A 19,865-nucleotide genomic window follows, 5' to 3' on the forward strand; every position below is an offset into this window, starting at 1 on the left:
GAGAGAGAGAGAGAGAGAGAGAGAATGGGGTGGCGATTGTGATTGGTTAGAGGAAGAAGAGGAAGCTCGGCTCTCCCCCTGCCGCCTTTGCCTGGAAGAATAGCTGGAGCTGCCTGCCATCTAGCGGACAGACTTCGAGCTTAAAAAGGGCAGCTTCCTTCACTTACCGCCCTCCCCCTCACCCCTTCCTTTTCGCACAGAGCCTGTGCCTTTACTGCAACCGAAGACAACACTTTGAAATTTCTTTCAATGGAATTTTTTTTACTTGAGAAATTGTACTGGGAGAATAGAATATTTCTATTAGTTGAATATGCTCCAATACCTCAGTCTCAGCCCCCTCACCTTTGAGAACATGCTCAAAGAGGCTCTAGTGTATTTGTGAGTGTCTGACAAAGCAGAAGCAAAGAGTAGGCGCTCCACTCGGGATAACGTAAAAGTTTGTCTCAGCCAAAGCATTCTGAAATCCAACACCATCTCAGGTAAAAGTGGATGTAAAATATCCACGTTTTATTGATAAAGACGGATTTTTCTTTTACGCTTGTTTCCTTTTTCAATTCCCAGTAGAGGTGTATTTGTGATGTTTTCTGAAGTGAAGGGAGCTTAATATTTCTCCTGTCTTTCAAACCTGAAATAGTGGAAGCGTGGGATGGTCTGGCGATGAGCAGAACCGATCACTCTTAATAGCAACATAAACGGTTTGATTTGTCTGTCCCCACAAGCCCCCCAACCCGAATAATGAGGAGATTTTCAATGGGTTCTCTGGGCCAAGCCGCCCCTATTGTATATTGCATTGATAAAAAGGATGTTATTGACTATGCAACAGTGGGCTCCTTTTCTCTCTCTCTCTCTCTCTCTCTCTCTCTCTCTCTCTCTCTCTCTCTCTCTCTCTCTCTCTTTCTCCCCCCTAAATAAACTCTCACTCATGTCTCTTGGTCAGTGAAAAGGTGAAACGAACAAGATTAAATCAGACAAAAAAAACCCACCAGGCTCTGTGTATACGATCTAGATTTTACTCAGACTGTTAAGAGCCTGGGAGTGAGAAGCGGAGCAAGATAGAAACACACAGAGGAGATGAAGGGGGGGGGGGGACTGAGTGTGTGAGAGAGGGGAGAGGAGAAGAAGAAAGAAGGGGAGGGAGAGGAGAGAAAAGAGGAGGAGGAGGAGGGGAGAGAGAGAGAGAGAGAGAGAGAGAGAGAGAGAGAGAGAGAGAGAGAGAGAGAGAGAGAGAGAGAGAAGAGATGAACCGACCCAGCAAGCGCCCATCCTTCTACTTGCCGACGTTCCCCAGAATCCTGGATCGCTCACAGCTGGCACCAGAGAGACCCGGCCAAGCCCTGCCCCGCACCAGGCAAGTACTGCTTCTCACCCCACCCCCTTAAACTCAGTGTTGCTAATGGTGGGGGGGGTGATGAAGGCTGCATTATCTATCTCTCTTTCCTTACAATATCACTGCCTTCAGACTGTAGAAGAATTGGAGTGGGAACTTTTTATTTTTTCCTTTTGATAACAAGTCGGGTTGTACTTGTCTCCGGTCTGGGAAAGCTGGAATGGTGGGGACCAACTCGGTCATATTTTTACAATTTTCAGTTGCATAATTTAATTGATATTAAAGTAAAGCTCTACATTTTGCTCTTCTAGATGTAAGACAGTTATGGTACTATCTGTCCAGATTCAAGACACGCACACAGATACAGATACACATCCTATACAACATCTGTTGATGCATTTATACACGCAGAGCCCTACGATAATGCTATACATACAGATGCAATGAAGACATAAACTTCCACGGTTTTACTGAGTAGGATTTGTAGTGGTGACTATAAGGCTGCCAGGTCTTCAACAACCAAGGATAAACAGGAGAATGCCCTGGTGGGTCACCTGTCCTGTTTATTATATGACCACCTAATGGAAGAGATCGATGGTAGCTTGCTTTTATCTGGGTTATAGAGTCAACAGATTAAAAGAATCTCTACCAGACCAAAACCCGGAACTGAGAAAAGGGCTTCAATGAGCAGTGGGGGAGAGAAACTCAGACTATCCTGTGTCAGAGAAGTCCCTTCTGCATTCTTCTTTTCTTGAAGTGGTTATAAAGGGTAGGATGGTCAAAAGGGATATTAAGGCCAATATTGAAGCTGAACTAGAGGTATGGAGGAAGGGAATTAAAAAGGAATAACATCAATTAAAAAATTTAAAGTACATATTCTAAAATTAGAAGCACAGACTTGGTTCAGAGAAAAGAAAGGCAGGGAGTGGAGAATAATTGTTTTGCTAGTGCTGTGTGGGACGGCAAAACAAGTACTCAATATGATAGAGCAATGGTGTGGTGGCAGAATTTCAGTGTTTCACTTGGTTAGGGGTGGGACAACCCTTGTCAACCTGATCTCCTTATGCAGCAACTCTAAGGAAAAAAATAACAGGAAGGGCCCAGGAAGGGTACAGCCCTCCAAGGAGCCAGATTGATGGACCAAATATGACATTTCTCACTCTCTTTCACATTGACTTTTGCTCTAGAAACTGGAAGATCACAATAAAGAGTTCAGGCCTTTCATAGTTTAAACAGAACTTTAGATTGAAGTGGGCAGTAAGTGGAAATGTGTGTCTGGTCAGGTAGGGTCATGTTCTCCAAATCCTAGATCAGAGATTACTATTTTTTTTTTTTTGCTTTGATTATTCCTTGGAAGCAATCTTAAGACTTTCCTAGGCCAAGGCTGGCCTCAACTTCTATGTCAGACAGGAAACTGGTCCCCAGGGTTACAGCCCAGTTTCTTAGCAGCTGTTTGCACTTCCCTCCTTCTAAAAGAAGTGTAACCATCACACTATCCTCATTCTCAGAGTTGCATCTGCATCAACTTTTAAAAACCCTTTCAGTGGAGACGGGGGGGTGGCATTCAAGATGGGGAGAGTCGAGGGAGGGCCTGTCAACCAGAGGCACTGATCTTCTCCTAGTATGGCTCCAGCCCAAGCCAGGCTGAGCCAGGCAGACCCACTTCAGTTGACCCCTTAATTCTGTTTTCTAGCACCCTTTGTTCCAGATTTCATCTGCTCTTCTCCGTCTTCCCATGCAGAAACACTTTCCAACTGCCCTCACACAGCCCTGGCCTCTCTCAAACAAGGACACCAGCTGATGAAAGATAAAAGCAGAAGCTTAGGTCCTGGGGAGAGGCAGTGATGCTGGGACTTTTGAAACCCAGACGTGTTACTTTTTCAACTTAACATTCCCATAGTTCTTAGCCTGTTGAGTTGAAAGATACAGTCACTGTAATTAAATTAAGGGGAATAACACCTGCTTATTTCATATAGTGAAAGCCACTATTTTAAGAAGGTAACTATGTTAATAAACTCCACAGAACTCCAAACACCTCTCGGTTGTATTTATCTACACAGGTACCCAATTTCTCAATCATCAGCTGGACTCTCTTCTAAGCTCTTCTCCCCAGGATTCTCTCATCAGACTTAGTTTCCAGTCAATGTAGAGTCCTAAACTGAGTCAAAGCTAAGTGTCCTTTGTCTCTCTCCTTTCTCCTGTCCAGACTAGCCTTTATGTGCAGTTGAACCTGATTGCTCCCAACGACTCCCTAAATTCTTTTCTCCACAGTGCACTGCCATCTATCTCATTGCAGCTATGAATTGGGTCAACTGGGTCAGCTTATTGGGATATTGCTTGACCTCACATGGAGCTTGGATGTCTCTATAAGATCTATCAGATTAGGCCTCTCTAAGGAGGTATACCCATTCTTAGCCTGAATTTCCTCTGAATTTCATATTTCATGGTGCTTTTGCCTTCTTTCCAGTTCCCTACAAGCCTTTCCTCTGAACTCAGCTTGGACAAGAGATAGTTCCTTGTGTGGTCAACTCCAAGGTCAAAGAAAAAAAGACCAGATGGTGAGGTGGAAGATATTTCCTAAATGGTCAAAATACCCTATCTTGACCCCCCCTTCCCCCCATCATTTGTTCTGCTGGTATCCCCACAGAGTGTAAATCAATTAAAACATAACAAACAAATAAACCTAAACCTTTCAGAGAATAGCCAGTTCTCCCAATAAGGATCTCAGTAAACTGTTTGTATTAGAAAAAGTGTATATGAAAGATTGATAGATGTACAGAGAGAGAAAGACAAACAGGAGAGAGAGAGAGAGAGAGAGAGAGAGAGAGAGAGAGAGAGAGAGAGAACGAACAATATGTTGAATATATTGACACAGGAAGATTTACTTTTTTTCCCCCAGGAGATTGATTACTGAGTTCTAAACACAGTGAAGTATGATTAAATATTTTCCCAAAATCTTTCTTACAGTTAACTGATTGTTGAATCATTCTTCACTAATCCCTATGCATGTTTTGATATGGGTATTTTTTCTCAAGAAACCCATCCAGCCAAATCATTAATTTTGGCCTTTTGGTGAAACACACCAAACAAAGGTGGCCTTGTAACAACATTTTTCTAAATTCATTTCTGGAACTTTGATGCTCTTCAGGAGACCAGATACTTGTGAAAAATTCTTTCCTACCCCATTCCTGTCATACCGTTAAAAAGCTACATTATTTTTAGGAGTCAGATAATAGGAGTAACTGTGTGTTATCAAGTACATCTAGAGAAATGAACATACTGGCAACCACTTAAAAAAAAAAGGTCAGTCTCTCTGATCCCCAGGCAGACCTTTAATGAAAGGGCTTATTTTAAAGGTGCTGAATCAATTAGTGTCTCTTAACATGGAATTAATGCCAGAAGTGAATGGAGATAAGGAAGACATATTTATAATTATGTATTTTGTTTAGCATTTTTGGAGACAAAAGGGAGAGGACATATATATGCCTATGGTTTAATTATTTTTTTAAAAATCCTATTCTCTCTCAGAAGAAACCATAGTCCCTGAGACTAAGCTGAGCTTATAGTTCTTGACCTACAAAAAGTTCTGCATTTTATTGTCATTGGAAAAAATAGGGGTGTAATGAACAAGTTGAGAGCTTTACTCCTATTAGTCTAGCCACGAATTCTTTCTGGGTAGTTATATCATAGATCTATTTATGCCATCTATCAGTCTGTCAGCCTGACCCTTTATTCTTTATCACCTCTAAGTTTCAACATTCAGAGATTGAGTGCAGACCTGCTTTAACTTAATAAACAGCTTCATTTTCTACCCCAAACTAGGCATTTAAAATAAGTGTTTGAGAACAAGCAGGATAAGTGAAATCCTCCCCCCTTTCCACTTCCCTTAGAGAACAGAGGATCAGTACCATTCTGGAGGTTACTTGAAAGAGGGCATAGCAATGACCTTTTTATGCAAATCAAATCTTCCACTAGAAAGCAGTGACAATCATTTCCAGTATATTCGTAAATCTAGAAACAAATATTTACTTTGGAGGAGAATAAAAAGTAAAAACAAAAATAAAAATCAAGTCATATCCTTAAAGCTTGTTTATAGAATAACAAACACCCTTACCCCCTCAAAAAAAAACCCCAAAACAAAACAAAAACAAACCTTCTAGGCTTTTACATTTGAAAATACCTGACTTGTGCGAAATAACAGCCTGGTTGTGCTTCTCAAGAAAAATGGGCTGATTTTGGATGAAAAGTTGAAGTTTTGAAGTGAGTTGGAAGGTTGCTAGATTGTCCTGACAATACAATCAACTGTACTATATAATCATTTCCCTTAATAGGTACCTGTCACAGCCCCTATTTCTTTTACTACAGGGATTAGACCATCAAGAGTAAATTTGAGTTGGACATTTCGCTGACTAAAGATCGCTAGAATATGTTTAAGTATTGCATATCACTTTCTTCTCTGCCTATGAGATAAACCAGTACAAAAGTGTTGGAATCTTAAACCAGCAAGGCTGCTGGTGGTGACTACAGCAGTAATGCAATTCAATTTATTTCATCATAAGGGCTGATCTAAATAATAAACCTTAACATTTTTTTAAACTGTCAGCAGTAAGATATGTTTATTACATCTTCAACCACTGCGAACAAGGTAGATGCTATAGATAAAGTTTAAATGGTATAGAATGATCATAACAAATAGTTCGTGCAAACCATAGACAGCTGTAAATAATTATGTATTTTTTTTTTTACCATGCTACGTATATTTTATTTACCCGTTTCAAAAGAGGTTAGGGGGAAAAAAGCAGCCTCTCGACGGGGCAGTTAATAAAGTATTCCAATGGCATGATCCAACCAAACCAGGGGAGAGTTCTATGTTTTATTGTTAACCCCTTGCACGGAATCTTCTGAGGCTGAAAGGAAAAGGGAAAAGCTTTTGTGTTAGCTGATCCTTGGCTATTCTGGGGCTCAGGTTGGTGTGAAAGGGACGAGGAGGTCACTTGAAATCTCCTTTTATCCACTCCTATTTTCTCTCTGGATCAGCAACTTTGAATAGACACCATCTAATCGCTCTTAATGGAAAGAAACTATGGGAGCAACGAAAATGCCTTTACCCTAGAAGTGAATAAATATATAGGAGTAGACTCCCTATTACGAATGTGGACCTATATCCCTTTCCATCTATCCTTAGAGATCTTTGTATCACATATATACAAAGCTATCCAATTCACATTACATATTACACACACACACACACACACACACACACACATATATATATATCCTTGGGTAAATGATATTTTACCCGAGTCACAAATAGGGAGGAAGAGACTCTGTTTATCAAGTTCAGGTGATGCGCTCCATTGGCAACTCCATTCTTATTTTCTTTCTGGGATGTTTTATTTAAATCCCTTATAGGTTATATGATCCATCGGAAGATTGTAGGGCTTGGTAGAGGAACTTCAAGATCTCTTATTTAAAATTGCGACTGTTTCTATTTTAAACTGTAAAGGACACTTCCATTGAATTGTTTCTCCTAAGATATAGGGATAGTAAGAGACAAGTGGGAGATGATGTACAAGGAATGCAAAGAACTGCATGTAATTTTTCCATACGTTTTCCTCTTTGTGTGCAACCTTAGTTATTAATTTGGTTAAAACATTAAATAGTGGAGGGGAACAGACGGGAATCTGGCACTAGGCGGATTTAGCTTTTCTCGCTATAAATACATAACGCCGTCTCCTTGAAGTTGAGCAATTAGCTGCAATTTATTGAAATCAGAATTACTTCAGCAAGTCTCATGTGCTGACTAAAATCTCACCCGAGTTATTCTCTTTAGTTATTGTTATATTTACTCCTAGGAGGAGAAATCTACAGGATTTAAACAGAGAGACTGTCGGGAAAAAGATGCTTGATAGCTAGGGCTGAAGGGGCTTCAACTTTCCCTCCTCCCCTCCCCCCACTCCCTTCCCGAGGGCTTTATCCCTTTTTTCCTCTCTTGTAATATTCTCATTGCTCTCGGAGCCTGGGGACATTTCGCTTTAAATTCCTATAAGGGAATACTTTGTTGCTAGGGCTACAAGTTCTTATCCCAAACCACAAATCTCCCTCCTTCCCTCCTCCCGAACCCTCGGACCCTGGGATCCTGGGGTAGGGAGCCTGAGGAAATTTTTTCCGCCAACCTCCAGAAACCTAGATCACCTGTTTCGCCTGAGCTCTATCTATCTCTCCCGAGGGTCTGCAGGTACCATAACCTCCAGCTTCAACCCTGTCCACCATCCACTTTCTCCATACCCTCCCCCATCCATCCCCAACTGATACTTTTCCCCCCGTACTCCGGGTGAATAAGAGCGAAGGAGTCGCCCCGTCCAATAAAGATTAAATTAAGTAGAAGAATCCCAGCCGCTGGATATTTGGAAGCTCCGGTGGGGCATCAAACCGCCGTTTAACACATTTTTTCCACTCACTGTGCACAAGTCCTAGACCTGTGTGGCTTGAAACACACACGAACACACACACAAACACAATTTAAAAAAGCCCCAAAGTTTGGAAGGGAAGAAGCTGTGGGGTGTGGCTCTGTCCCAAGAGCCTTGAGGTTCCCTCTCAATTTGAAGGGTCAACAATAAAATCCTTTCTTCTACTTTCCCACTGAGAGTTCAGACCAGAGGAGAGTCAACTGTAACTTAGGTTTCCTTTGCTCCTCTTGCGGGTCTGGTGCTGCCTAGAAGAACCAGATTTCTCCCTAGGGTGGAGCAGGAGAGGGAGGAGTGCCTAGTCTGGGGCCACTTTCAGAGTCCATGTCATCAAAGACTAGTTTTAATGCCAGGGAAGAAAAACGACTCTTAGAAACATGAAACTTAACCGAATTAATTGCTGCCAGCTAGGGAAGAGATTTTATTTAGACTCAGAATTTAGACTGCTGGACGCAGAAAGGGTTAGGCAAGAGGTACACCCTTCTTCAGTCTGGTCCAGATTATCGGGCCGCAAAGGAGCCCAGGAAGTGCTCCGACACCCCCGCTTCCCTCCCCATCCCCAGTGTGCTCACGTCTCTCCTCAGTTCCAAGGCAAAATCCTGAAGGGCAATAGCAAAGTCCTATTTTGGCAAGGTTCTTCTAATGAAAATAAAAAGAGGGAATAAATTAACCTCAAACCAGCTAGTTGGGGTGTAGTAGTTTAGCAGGACTAATTGCAGACAATGGAGCTGAAATGACTTTTCCAATTAGCTGCTGGTTGGAGTTTAGTTGGAGGAACTGTCAGCTCCAACGATGGGTAATTGCTTTATTGCTCACAAAACTATCATCTATTTAGAACATATGTGCTAATTACTCTGGATGGGCGTCGAAAAAGAGACCATAAATCTATTAGCACTTTAAAAAGTCTATGGTGCTTGTAAGCAACCCAACTCCCCTCTATATTATCATCGGATGTACAGGTTGGCGTGATGGATGGGTGTCTTTCCGAAAAGCAAATATATTTTCCACTGGAGGCAGCGAGAGGATGTACTGGTCAAATTCCATCAAGGGGAGGGGGAGAAAGTCCTGCCCACTCATTTCATGCCGGCGATAAATCAGTGTCACCAAGCCCTCTTTAGTGGCATTGCGCTTTTTTTTTCTTTTTGCAAAAGATTACTTTAGAAATCTTTTAATTGGATTACTCTGGAAAATTAATCTCTTTAGGCTTGACTAAATTTGTTGTACCCAACATTGAGAGTGAAACCTAAGTCATGGAAGGCAGGATACACTGATGAGCCTTCCTCCTCCTGCAGGCCCGCTCTAGCCCAAGTCCTTTTTTGAGGGTCAAGGAGTAGAGCTCTGCAGACCCTTTTAGGGGGTCCTGGACACCCGAAATCCCCTGTCCCTCCAGCTGCAGCTATTGGGGCAGGGGTGGGATCTAGATCGGGACTGTGGCTAGGATAAGAATCTAGAATGCTACCGTAGGGTGCTCACGTCTGTTCTGGGGGAATCCTCTTCATTCAGAGCGCCACTTTTCACATTCTTCCATTTACTTCTAAAGCAACTTCGGAGCTCTCAGCTTGCTTCCAACTAACACCCCGAACCCCATTTTGCAACCCCGTTCCCTGTGTCGAACTTTCTGGGGTTTCAGCCCTGCTTGCGGAGACTCAACTAACCTGGTAAGAAAAACAAGTGAAGGGCATATAACGGGCTAATTCTCAACTCCCTGATATTTTCACCCAGTCAACTCCCCTAATTAAATCTCCCGCAACCCTAGAGTTGAGCAAGGACAAACCTAACTCTGAAACCTTAAGCTGAACTTCTTGCGTAAAAACGCACGACTCACTCTTTGGAATGCTCCGCGGCACGTGCCCTTTCGGGTGCCCATGGCCTCTCTGACGGGATTTCAGCCTGTATGTACAGCCTTCAGAATCCAGCCACCCCTAAAGCCAGCAGTTTACTCACTCTCTCACCTCGCCCAGAAGTGATAGCTAATCTTCCTGCACACCAGTTCTCTAGCTCCCAGAAGTTGGTTCTGAGGGAACCAGCATCCCTCCAGAGTAGCGAGTTCGGCCTGCCTTCAGTGTTTCTCTGGCTGTCTGCCGCGATTATCTGCGGGAGATTACAACATCTGTATGAAATGGGATATCTCACTTTTTAAGCTCAATTTAGCTCTTAATAGCAGCCCCGTGAGGTGTGGTTAATTGGTGGGGATAAAGGCATAATGACTTGACAAGGGAGACCACAATGATCCGTTAATGTACTTAAAAACAACAACAACAAACCCAAACACTGGCCTTGTCTTTTCTTGGGATGGGGGCGGCTTGGGGTTAGTGGAGAAAGAGATCAAGGTATCAGAAGGCAGAGCATTTGTAACTAGTACCTGATCAAACTGATTGTGTCTTTCGTTTGAAAGTCCTGGCTCTGGTTGGCTCAGACACCGAGTACCCAGTATTTGCCTAGCAAAACTTTCTCCCTTCAGAAAGGGGTTAAGGAAATCACACCAGGCTTTTGGGGACAACCCTCGAGGAGTCTGGGGGCGGGACCAAGGTGAGAGAGCCCAGGGAGAACAGGTGAGCAGACAGGCTGCATGTTGTTAGTGGGGTTGGAAGGTGGGGGCGGGGGTTGGAATTTCGAGGGACAGGACTGACCTTGAGGGACTTGCTATACTTTCAGAGGGGCCACACTCCATCCCCTTCTCAAATCCCAAACCCTAAATTCTAAACTGATTCTGTCCTGACAGCACAGAATCTCTTTTCGCCTGTTGGGTAAGGGGTTGGAAGCCGAGAAAGAAGTACCAACTTTGGATGGAATCCCACTCAGTGTTCATAAGTCAGTAACTTGAAACATCGACATTACTTTAACTATATCACAACAGAAGGTATATCACAACTATATCACAACCCTCAGAGACAGGTATGTGAATTGGTTAGAGACCGTCTTCAAAACATATCAGAATTGATAAACCGCTTAAGTATGCGAACATAGCAAAGATTTCTTGGTTACATATGAACTCCATAACTACAAAATAATCATTAAAAATTCACATAAAAAAATCCTTCCAATTCAACTCAAACTATGATTTGCCCATTGATAATTAGGTCTCTCTCAAATGAGATTAAAGCATTTAAGTGCAATGATTGGCACTTGGTAGGCATTTAAAATGATTGTGTTCTCTGTCTGTTTCTCTCCATTCTACCTGCTATTCTTTCTCTTTTCTTCCTCCAGTTCCCAACTCCTCTGCCCCAAATGCCTCAGAGGCAGATCCCAACCACATGTCCTGTTCTAGGTTCATATAAACCCTAATTTATTATTTTTTTTAAAAAGGTAACAGAATCTTACGTAAACCAGGCCGTCCTTTCTTTTCGAAATTGTTAATGCTCTCTGGGGTTAGGGCTGCAAGCTTCCCTTTCATGTTTTGCAGTGTCTCCAGTTGAAAATGTTTACAGTTTGGAGAATGCTAACCTTGATTTTTCAGGTTTGAGCTCCCTCTGGAAGCGGAAAGAGAAATGACTCCACATTACTGTACATATTTTATTGCAATGATAGATTGCAGGTGTTTCAGCTGCTATTGTCCACTTCCCTCTCAAAACTCCCAACAAGAGAGATACAACTATGAGAAACTTATTTAACTTGACCTTGTGAAGGGCTGAGGAGCATCAGGTTATTAATGGTTTAAGAAATTCTGGGAGTCAAGGATTTGGAGATTAAAATTCAAACCCTCAGATTTATCTACTTATTGCCATTCGTCCTTTAGCCTAACTTTATCATTTATTGTCTTTCAATGCTGGTTCGTTACAAAATCAAGATGTAAATATTGGTTGACCATATGTGTTCTATCCCCTCTACAGTCTGAATTAGGACAGCTTTAGATAAATAGCCTTCAAGATATCTGATACATGTCAGTGCTAGATCATTCCTGTTTACAAAGGTCAGATCATAGGCATTTAGAGCAGACTCCCTTCCTTCATCCCTCTTCCTCCCACTCTAGATTTCCTGACCATGGTCCCTTCATTAGAGCTATTCAATCAATCTGAAAAAAGCCAGAGGCAACTAAGTCTTTAAGTCTTTGATGGTCTTTAGATTCAAAACCCTGTATTTGTTTTCCTCTGTGAATCTTTGGGGGCACTATCCCAGCCCAATCAAGTCACGAGATTGACTAGCAGGCAGGAGGCTCCAAATGACATCTTTTACTTTGACGATTGCCCTAAAAGGCATCGTGGTATAGTGGATGGAAAAAAGTATCCTTGAAGCCAGAAAGACTAGAATTCAATTTCAGCCTCTGCTGCATATTGGCTGTGATTTTGAACGTGTGTCACTTAATCTCCCGGAAATCTAGGTAGTTTTCTAAGATTATAAATAGTAGGGAAGGTGCCCAACCACACTGGAAGAGGCAGCCTGCTCACCCGAGTTGTCAATGTGTCAATGAAATCGTCTCTAACACCTTCTCTCAAGTCACATAACATTGTCTTCTTCTACCTCTATACTGAACATGAGTTCTCTTATGAATGAAATACCAGTTTATGGAAAACTAAATCAAGTCCTATTCAGTGGGAGCCTTTTTGCCACCACCCTTATCCTTCCACTCTTCCTGGAGACTGCATCTTGGGAGCAACCATGAGATTAGGGATACATGAAACCCCTTTGCCTAGAGGAAATAGGGTTCTGTTTTCTGAGCAAGCTTGGTTTCTTCTCTATGATAGAGATGTTGTAGGGTGCAAGAAGGGACATCAGTATCAGGTGAGATGAGAATGTTTAGGTCCAGCAAGAGAACAAACACATTAGCTAGGACTGAGCTTTCTTAGAACTTATCCTGCAGATACATAGTGGGGAGATGGGGGTAGAAAAACTGGTGTGAGAGGAGTGTGTGGAACTCTGTGTATTTTCTAGGAAGGGTAAGACTGAGAAGTGCTTTTGGAATAAAAAAGAATATGTCATCAGTAGGACTGATTAGGACAGAAAGGAATGCGGAGTTGGAACATGTGGGTAGGAAGCCTGGTAAGAAGGGCCAACCGGCCCTGAAGGAAGGTCCAGATTCCCTTCTCATCTCTCCTACAAGTCCCATTGCCCGAAGGCCTGGTCCTATCAGTCCTAACTCGTAGGAGCTTCCAGAGCCGACCAGGCAGACGGCTCTCTCCCTCTGGGCATTTCTTCCAAGGCTCAGGGACCTTTTGATTCTTCTCCTATATGCAGTTTGCCAGACGCAGTCAGGGATGCACCTCGGGTTCCCGTTTTCATCTCATCTCAGACTGCAAAGATTGTGGCGGTGAAAGATCGACAGCGCACCCCCCCCCAAAAAAAAACCGGTGTCTGCATCTCCTCCCTCCTCCCTTCCCCATTCTCAATAGCTGAAATCTTTCTAGTGCTTCTTCGAAATAGCATTTCCTTTCAAAGACCAGCAAACGACTAAGCAATCTGTGCTGCACGGAGTCAGTTGCAGCTTGCCAGATGTTCACCTGGCAGTATCAGGGAGAAGGTCACATAGGCGTGGAGGGAGACCCCTAAACCTAGCTTTCTGGGGGGATGAGCTTTTGGTTTTGAGTGGGTGCAAACTATCGGAAAGCAACTTTGTTCGCGTTTTAGTTCAGAAACATTCCTCCTGAAGGCGGTTGATTCCAAAGCTGAGAAACCGCTGTGTGTATTTAACAGAAATAGATCTTGAGAGAATACAGTATCAGGAGTTTATCCAGAGATATTTGTAATCCCCTCTAAATTATAGCGCTGGCATGGAGATCGCTACCAGGACACTGAATAGTATCTTCCTTCAGACAGGGATTGAGAAGAGGAAATACCACCACTGTGAAACCAAGCTGTGCTGGGGACTGATTGAGAGAAACTGCTGCTCCAGATGTTGCCCTAGCCGGCTTGCTAAGTGTGAGCAGGTAATTCCGGGAAGAGTGACATTGTTAACAGAAAGCATCTAATTAACAATGACTTCATTTGATTGGAAGGATGAAAAAGCCTTTTTAAATCAATCCAGATTGACTGGCCTGAGCAGAGCCAATTTATGAATATGGAGGCCGAATGGGGTCTGCTTTCTTTCAAAGATGTCATTCGAGGGATAATAGCCTAGGTGAAGTCATTTGGTTACAGGGTGGAAACTTTTATAGGGCCTTCCTTGGGAATTTAATTCAGTGCTTCTTCATTTTATTAGGAACAGACCGACTCCATCAACTGGGCTCTCCCTGTTTAGAGACAAGACTGCTTGAAGCAATTAGGTTCACCAATTAGCATAGTTTTACTGACCCGGGCAACAGCAGCGCTGGCTCCTCAGATTATCCGCTTCTTCAAAGTCCCGGGAAAACGGAGGAAAACATGCTTCCCAGGTGTGCCAGGCAGGAGACAAGTCTACAAACAGGTTAGCCGCTCTGCTTCTGACAAAAAAACCCTCATCTCTTAGTAGTGGTACCTTAAGATACACGCTGCAAAAATTTATGGAAGTTTTTCTTTCCTTTCCTGACCAAGGACCTCGTTCTAGTAGTTTCTCATTTTGATACTATCTCTTAACTTACTCCCCATCCCCCTGCCACTTTGATTGTTATGTTTGGGCAGAATCCTTTCCAGGAAGATACATTTCCTGCCTTTCCTTCCCCTGCCATGATGGTTCTGTGGAAAAGGCCAGGGACCAGAGATAATTTGCTGTCTTCTTGCTTGAAATAATGTTAGACATCAAGGTAAGGGAGCATGTCTGAGACTGGTGGGATTTCACTAGGCAAAGAAAGGTTTGTGTTTTTTTTTTGGGGGGGGGTTAACTTGGGTTGTTACTTGCTGATTCTGATATGGCAGAAACTGTCTTGATCCCATCAGACCATGATGATAGTAAGACCATTAGCCTTTAGTCTGAAGCCTAAAGTACTTCTGAAGGGCAGTGTATACACTATACTTCCTCTTGGGCGCCACCTTTATTTCCCGAAAACATCAGAAAGGCTAAGCAGGCTGTCTAAAAAGCTTTCCTTTGGACTTTGATGCCTATACTTTCAAGAGATTAGGAAACTTTTTCCTTTTGACAAGCATTTCCTTCAGGTACCCTTTCAGCAGAAAGGGAAACTTGTTGGTATGTGCCTTCTCTAACTAATTTTAGTTGTGTCTCTCCCTTACAAATGCATAATCTTACCTAAGAATTTCACCAAATTAAATTTCTGACAGTTCATCAGTAGCAACTACTGTGAAATTCCCTTAACCTTATTAAATCAATAAATGCCAGATCCATGCATTGAATTAAAAAATATATCAGCATGGCTAGGAATTGAAATCCTATGGTCACAGCCCTTAGAATCAAATATGCTATTTAGGGATTGTCCAGTTAGCATTTTTTAGATTTATCTTTCTTCTTTGGGTCAGGAGTTGGACATTAAGATTTTTCTGAAGCTTTGAAAATTCTTTCCCTCTGATTACTATTTACATTGAACTCCACAAGTGAAGTATATGTTTGACAACAGTGATACAATGTGGATCATCTAGTTCTTGTCAATCACTGTTTTTCATCATAGGAATATGCTATCATTTAGCACATATTGTTCTGTGGAAAGATAATCTTCAGGGGCAGAAATGTGCTTGAATAAGCACATGTGAAGACTTTGCTATGATCTATGTTTATATACATGAATATACTATACTGTATATATCCTGATGAAGATGCACTGATAGTTGCAACATTTTGGCAGTGTATGTACTCTCAGCAATAAAACAGATTAAAGAGTAACTACCAGCATTATTAAGGGAATTAAAGGATAAAGAAATGTTATAATTTTTAAACAGTCATTTGTTTATTGAGTTTCATTTGCTCTAAAGAATATTCACTGTACAGTAGAATGACATTTTTCAAGTCTTTAAACATAGCACAGTCACATACTTTGAATTATTCCTTTCGGTACTTGAAAGGACATTTCAAAGGTGACTTATCAGAAGCTAGTAAGTTGTAGTCTGGTGGGCACATTTGCAGTTAGTCCTTACTGAAAGCTTTGAGTGTATGAAACACTTGGAAATTGAATAGAAAAAAACTTCACATTTGTAGATATTTGCTCTTAGTTGCTAATCATGCTAATAATTAAAAAAAATTCATACCCTATTGATGTCAGCTGCAAAAGTAGTACAGAATTCTGAAGATGTAGCCTTGGGTTCACAACATTATGCAAGAAAAATCTTTATTTGATGAAATAGGCAATCAACTGAAATCTATCCTCTTTAAATAAACTGATTCCCCCGTCTTTTCCCAGTGTTGGTGTAAGTTGTTGTCTGTGATGTCCCTCAGGGCTCTTTCCTCTGCTCTCTGATTTGGTATATAAAAGCAGCTCTGAGTGATGGATTACTGTGCCACTGCAGCCTGTGAAGGATTAATTTGTTTCATTGATTTCTCTTTAGGCAGATTGCCAGAATTTGCTGCTTCCCACCTTTCCCCAAGACTTCTAGCAGTAATAGACAGTAATAGCCTAAGACAAATCAGCCCATTCTTATAAAAATAGAACCATGACATCTGAGAGTCCCAGGAAAGCTATGACAAACTTCTTTATTGGTGCATGGGGAACCCATGAGTTGCATCATTTATTTTTATAAATATTTATTTTTAGACTAAAAAAACAAGTTTGAATTGTTAACTTAAAAACCCCATCATCTTAATATATAACTTTAGGGCATATTTATACACAAACACAGATCATTAAGGAAAATAAAATTCCTGCAATATCAGTTACCAAAATATTCAGGCCTTGGGTTAATGCAGAAAAAAGGAATCACTTATGGCAACTTTTTTAACTTCTCTATCTGTTTTGCTGATTAAGTATCCAATTTTTATGTCATATTCAAGACCTTAAATTACATGTAAAAATAATTAGAGTTAATTTGCCTCTAAGTATTAATAGACTTTTTTTTTTAATTCCAAAAAGATTTCTAGGAACTCTGGACAAGCATTAGAAAAGTCAGAACAGGGAGTCATCAATCAACCAATCAATCAACATTTCTTAAACACTTACTTGGTGCCAAGCAAGCACTGTCTTGGGGATCATTTTAATACATATTCTATGGGCACAGACTAGAGAGTTTCCCTCTTGTCCTTGGGTTCTGAAAGCAACAGTGGCTATAACCCCCCCCCAAAAAAAACAACAAATACTGATTCTTTCAGACGTGTTTTCCCAACTACAGATGTGAAATAGGCCAGTACACAAATCTATTTGTTTCCCTTCTGTAGTGTTGAAAATTATATTGATTTAATGTTCTCAAGTTATACTTTTTATGTAATTAGTGGTGTGGTAAAAACTAATATTGTCATGTGCTAATGTCTTTTCTTTCCTCGTTGTTCTATGGAGCTGTTCCATGCAATATCAGCAAGTTTACACTTTTCTTGTGTTTTTCTGAAAGAGAAGAGGAACATCTGTTTCAATTATATATCTGCATCATAATTATAACAATTAAAGAGCTGCCATGTAAGTATACAGTAAATATAGTTTGCTGAATGACCCATACTTTTGTACTTGGAAAACTTGAGTGATTTTAGAGACATTGAAACAAATTTGTTTTTGTTATCTTTCTTTTTCTTTTTTTTCTTTCTTTCTCCTCCTCCTCCTCCTCCTCCTCCTCCTCCTCCTCCTCCTCCTCCTTCTCCTCCTCCTCCTTCTCTTTCTTCTCCTCTTTTTTCTTCTTCCTAAATTTCACATAGAGTTTTAGAAAAGTAATTCTTTTGTCTTATGAACAAAGTAGCTAATGCTAGTTAAATTCTATTTCATATAAGAAAAAAATCTGATGTAAGAAAAAGATCTGAGAATGCACATATCAGATTGTTCTATATCATTTAACAAAGGTGTTTTTCTAAGAGGGCCACGCTTCGATTACAGATATCTCCCCAAATTGACAATAGCAATGTTAGAATAACAAGGTGAATTATTAAAAAGAAAATTCAATTCACTTTATTTATGCCATATATGTCATACATGTAGTTTTTACATCTTGCTCAGCTGGATCATGGGAAACAAACAGTTGCATATTTGTTTATATTTATTTTCACTTTTTTGCTTTGTCTTACCACATTAACATGTTTATGTTTTAAATAACAGTAATATTTTGGAAGTTGATTCACCTTAAAAAAGTACTGGGAAAAAGTTTTTTTTTAAGTATCAGTTTTTGGTCAGAATAATCAATTTTTTCAAAGATCTATACATAAGGTCTGAGTTATTGTCCTTTTAAAATAACATCAAAAATGGAATTTTAGAGATAGCAGCGTCTCTAATGAGTCAATCTAATCAATTCTCTTGTTTAGAAAAGACAAAACTAAAGCTTTTGAGTAATAGCCTTGGAATTAGAACTCTGATCTCTTGATTCTTATCTTATTCTGTTGTTCTCACTGCCTCTCTGCTATAATGATGGGTTCCCTATAATTTTCATATGCAAGTATAATAGACCTACATGACTTTGTAACTAAAAAAAGCTGGTAGAGAATGTTTTATTAGTGCAGTATCTTTTCAGAGGGGACTTTCCTCTTCTCGCCTTTATACTCTCATATATGAATTCGCTAAAAAGATATGAACATAAGGAATTTATCTACATAACACATTCTCTGCAGTTTTCCTGTAAAGAATGAAAAACATTTCCCTCTTTGGAAAATACTTGCACTAGACTTTTTGTCTTGTTAATCTTCTGGGGTCTTCAAAATAAGTGAATGAGGAGGTAGAGGTAGATAATATGTAAAGTTAAAATGCTACCACAAATCTGAGTTATTTAATTTGAGTTAGTTAATAGTTAAATAGTTTAAACTACAGTTTAAAAATATTTCAATTAATCTGCATCTTCATAACTATGGATATTTCCCTCATGATTGCAGGTCCCAATTCTATGCCTTCTTCTTTTTCTATGTTATTTTTATTTATGTTCTCATATTAATCCTCCATAGAAGATATTCTCAATATACTGGAAGCCAACCTGGTAGCTCTCAGGCTGTCTGCCTTTGCTAATAATTTAATTTTGCTAACCACTTGCCCATTGGTGTTTCTGATCATAATTTCCTGGCTATCTTATGGGCCAATTGTTTGGGGATTTTTATGTTTATTTAATTTTATTTGAAAATTATCAAACATTAGATTTTTTTTCTTTCTCATCTCCTTGCACTCATTCAAAAGAAAGTCAGGCATAACCAAGAAAAACAAATTTCTACTTTGATCACATCCAACAATATTTTTCTTAATCTGTATATTAAACCATAACTTCTACCACAAGTTGGGTGAGATTTTATTTTATTTTTTTTCTATTTTAAATACATCAGGATAAATGTTGGGAAATGTTTTTTGTTGACCTATAAAGATAAATTCTTCTTGTAATTTTCCCCACTATCTCTACCCAGAAGTGATTCCTGTGATTCCTTGAACTCTCATATTGTTTGATATCTCTCACGTAGTTTCCTAAGATGGATATGTAGATTTTCAGAAGCTTTAAAGGCTATTCAGTTTCACCTGTATCTGTCCCTTCTAAAACATCTTCCCAAAGGAGAGATCTTCCAGCTTTCACCTGAGACCTCTAGTGATGGAGAAGTCAACTTCCAGAGACAAACATTTAATTTTTGGACAGTTAGGAAATTTTTTCATATATCAAACTTAAATCTACCTTTCTGCAACCTCCGCTTGGTCCTCACAGTTCTACGCCCAGAGGATCCAACAAAACAAACCTAATTCCTTTTCCTTCTTCCTACTTCTGTTCCTCTTCCATATTTAGACTCTTCAAATATAAAAAAGAAAGTGATAATGTTTCCCTTAGAGAAAGCAGAGACATTTTTGTTATTTGTCTTAGCAGACCCTTATCAGTCTGATAAAACCTGTGGACCCATTCTCAGAACAATTTTAAATGCATAAAATAAAACATATAGGATTACAAAGGAAATTAATTTAATTAAAATAAAGTGTTCTCTCTCTCTCTCTCTCTCTCTCTCTCTCTCTCTCTCTCTCTCTCTCTCTCTCTCTCTCTCTCTCTCTCTCTCTCTCTCTCTCCCTCTCTCCCTCTCTCAACAACTTCAGGTTTAGACCCCAGGTTAAGAACTCCTCATCCAGGTCTTTACCAGATGAAACATTCCTGGTCTATTCAATTGATTCTCATATGACATTTTGGAATCTTCA

The 19,865-nt window shown here is 40.3% G+C and overlaps 2 long non-coding RNA genes across 8 annotated transcripts in view; one reads left to right on the forward strand and one right to left on the reverse strand.

The window, feature by feature from the left end:
* LOC141502509 (uncharacterized) overlaps positions 1-11,251 on the reverse strand; it is a 13,563-nt gene extending 2,312 nt beyond the window's left edge. The window contains exons 1-2 of the long non-coding RNA XR_012472567.1: positions 11,116-11,251; positions 9,747-9,885 (exon numbers count right to left, since the gene is read on the reverse strand). This is a non-coding gene — a long non-coding RNA (uncharacterized LOC141502509). The remainder of the gene's footprint in view (positions 1-9,746; positions 9,886-11,115) is intronic.
* Positions 10,404-19,865, forward strand: part of LOC141502508 (uncharacterized) — a 93,457-nt gene continuing 83,995 nt past the window's right edge. For all 7 annotated transcript variants that reach the window (XR_012472564.1, XR_012472560.1, XR_012472565.1 and 4 more), the window contains exons 1-2: positions 10,404-13,655; positions 13,928-17,192. This is a non-coding gene — a long non-coding RNA (uncharacterized LOC141502508). The remainder of the gene's footprint in view (positions 13,656-13,927; positions 17,193-19,865) is intronic.

This window comes from Macrotis lagotis, chromosome X (assembly GCF_037893015.1).
Source record: "Macrotis lagotis isolate mMagLag1 chromosome X, bilby.v1.9.chrom.fasta, whole genome shotgun sequence".
NCBI lineage: Eukaryota > Metazoa > Chordata > Mammalia > Peramelemorphia > Peramelidae > Macrotis > Macrotis lagotis.